Source organism: Engraulis encrasicolus, chromosome 12, assembly GCF_034702125.1.
Source record: "Engraulis encrasicolus isolate BLACKSEA-1 chromosome 12, IST_EnEncr_1.0, whole genome shotgun sequence".
In the NCBI taxonomy this organism is placed as follows: Eukaryota; Metazoa; Chordata; class Actinopteri; order Clupeiformes; family Engraulidae; genus Engraulis; species Engraulis encrasicolus.
The window spans coordinates 33,355,629-33,359,046 of NC_085868.1; the positions used below are offsets into that span (position 1 = coordinate 33,355,629).

The window sequence follows — 3,418 nt, forward strand, 5'->3', positions numbered from 1 at the left end:
CACACACACACACACACACACACACACACACACACACACATCTCTGACCCTTGTGTAGCGATATTTCTGATGGGCAAGAGGAAATCCATTTTTGGGCTACGAACATCAACAGTTGAAAACAACAAAACTTCAAAACTGTCAAACCGTTTGTGCATAGAAAGCACAGTCATTGGGTGGTTCCACACCCATCAAACTACACCCCTGACGTCCTCCACTGCACTCACATGGTAGGACACTCGATTGCCATGCGGGCGACCGGGGTTCGAATCCCAGCCCGGGTGCTTTGCCGAGCCTTCCCCATCTCTCTGCCCACTCACTACCTTCACTATCCTGTCAAATAAAGGCAATACCCCCTCCCCCCCCCAAAAAAAAAAACTGAAGGGGGCAGTGTTCCAAAAAAAGAGACGGCATCTGCTGGCGTGGCCTGTGGACAGATGTACTGGCGAGGAGAGAGCTCCTGTAAAGTATTCACACATGCCCCGAGGGCTGACACGGCTTCGGGTTACCCACCAGCCACACTGCCCGCCTCAGATCATATACTTGAGTACGCCGTCCAATCAGACGCCTCATTATTGGTCTCTGGCTGCCATGGCGATACACAAGCCTTCCTGTTTGCGTGAAGTCACTAAACAAGTAGAGGAGCCTCACATTGCTACTCCCGTGCTAGATCTCTTTATGCTCATAATATGCACTATTGCATTCATTCAGATGCACAGGTGTGTGTGTGTGTGTGTGTGTGTGTGTGTGTGTGTGTGTGTGTGTGTGTGTGTGTGTGTGTGTGTGTGTGTGTGTGTGTGTGTGTGTGTGTGTGTGTGTGTGTGTGTGGTAATTGTTAGAGTTGAGAGTTGGTCGTTGGTCTTAGACTCAAAGGGTTGCAGGTTCAAACATCTTTCATTCAGGCCAATATGAGTGTATGTGTATGTGTGTATGTGTGTGTGTGTGTCGCCTTCACTAATGTGTGTATGAGGTGGGTGAGTGGCTCACATTCAGTCTGAGGTGTGGTGTGTATGACGTTTCTCCATTAACACCAATGCCCATATTAAATTCTAATTGACAAGTTAACTTGACCCCCATCTAGTGCTGTGTGTGTGTGTGTGTGTGTGTGTGTGTGTGTGTGTGTGTGTGTGTGTGTGTGTGTGTGTGTGTGTGTGTGTGTGTGTGTGTGTGTGTGTGTGTGTGTGTGTGTGTGTGTGTGTGTGTGTGTGTGTGTGTGTGTGTGTGTGCGGGCGTGCGTGAAAATTAACATTTGAATTCCTCATAGAGGAAACAGTATAAGGGTAATGATAATAAAGGTCTCGAAGTGTTGAAAACTGTTAGCCTGATTGTCATCGACTTTCAAGTCTCTTCGAGACTTGGTCTGACCAAGAGCATAACAATTAGCATTTCCCAAATGGCATGGTCGACCCGCCTCCCTTGGTTTGCTAATGGCTGTAAGCTTCCTGACAAAGTGGGAGGAGTTCCCGATTTTTCGGAAGCCCTGAAACAATATTTGTATTGCACTTGGCCTGACTAGAAGCAACACTGAAGGTTTTGCGTTACTAGGAGGGCACGGCCTGGCTAGAAAACTGTGCCTTTTCATGCATAACTGTTAGAGAGCTTGTAAGTGTGCCTGAATGCACAAAGTACAGTATATATGCTTGCATATATGCTTATGCTTATGTATATGCTTATGTATATGGGGCATAGTTGTGTAAGTGTGCATGTACGTGATGTCTAAGTTTGAGTGAGTTAAAAAGGAAGAGCGAGAGAGCGAGTGAGAGAGAGAGAGAGAGAGAGAGAGAGAGAGAGATAGAGAGACAGAGAGACAGAGAGAGAGAGAGATCCGTCTGTCTGTTAACACGTCTAAATGTGCGTTAGTATACTGGTATTTATATCTGAGGGAAAGCTTGTATGTGCACTGTGCATGCTGTCACACGGGTGTCTGTGTACATATCTAGTATGTGAGAGTAAATCTTCAGGAACCTTAACTATTTAACTTTTTGAAACAGCATATAAAAACTATTTGTGCTATCATATCAACTGTGGTGGGGTGGGTATTGGCAAGGCGTTCACGCTTCAATGCGCGTCACGATACACATGCCATGATGCAATACTATCATGATGCATTGCGATACATGTATTATTGCAATACATTGCGATATTCACTTCATTCATTTTCTTTTTTACCTTTGCCAACATTATACAATAAAATTATAAATAAAAAACGATGATAGTTTATATATACTGTATATAGAATAGGTTGCAAAAGGATAATAATGATGATGATTTGAAGCTTGCAAGCACTATGACATCATCATCCTCAAGTGGTTGCTTTCCAGACTAAAGGGTAACAGAACTTTGAAAGGACATATCACAACACTTCGATTCCCGGCCCGGGTCCTTTGCCGACCCCTCCCCGTCTCTCTACCCATTCACTTCCTGTCCACCTCTCATACTGTCCTGTCCATAATAAAGTCTAAACGATCAAAAAAATATTTCCTGACAGGTCAAAGAGCACCCCGACGCTGAAGATGCGCTCATGCTGGATATGACATAGCTGAAGAAGGTATTTAATGCACTACGCAGATGAAGAGGTATATCGCACTCAGGTTGTTCTTTTCTTCTTTTTTCTTTTTTTTTAAAGAACCTCAGTGCGATCCACCTCTTCATTTTATTAAACTTGGAGACGCACCACACGGAAGAGCGTGGTGTATTAACAACTTCTTTAATGCACTACGACTTGGTCGGCATTGCCATTCTGGTAACAGCTAATTTCTACCGCTGTGTCTTAACGGGCTAGACTGATTATGCATACTGTAACCAGTATGGGCAGAGTTTTATTACTGCACTCATATGCTGAGAAGTATAAATGTCTCATGTGATGTGTCAAATGTGTCACACACAATGTCTCAAACACACATAGTATATGTGCTCTCTGTCTGCCACACACACACACACACACACACACACACACACACACACACACACACACACACACACACACACACACACACACACACACACACACACACACACACACACACACACACACACACACACACACAGTATTGCAGAAAAGAAGTGTTGGGTTTCAGTCCCCAAAAATACCCGTCCACTGCCCCCCTACGCCTTGCCCATCCTGTGTGTGTGTGTGTGTGTGTGTGTGTGTGTGTGTGTGTGTGTGTGTGTGTGTGTGTGTGTGTGTGTGTGTGTGTGTGTGTGTGTGTGTGTGTGTGTGTGTGTGTGTGTGTGTCTCTCGCCCTATCACAGTCCCTCTCACACCCCTCTCGCCTCTCACACAGTGTATGTGTGTGTGTGTGCGCGCGTGTGTGTGTGTGTGTGTGAATGCGTGTGTGTGTATGTCACCTCTCGCAGCCTCTCTCGCCTCTCTCACAGGGGGTTTCTGGGGGGGATATATGTGGGTCCGGGCCCCCAAAGG

At 45.7% G+C, this 3,418-nt stretch overlaps 1 protein-coding gene across 2 annotated transcripts in view; it reads right to left on the minus strand.

The window, feature by feature from the left end:
* The window catches only part of bin1b (bridging integrator 1b), a 51,451-nt gene that overhangs the window by 39,336 nt on the left and 8,697 nt on the right, over nucleotides 1-3,418 (minus strand). The window lies entirely within an intron of this gene.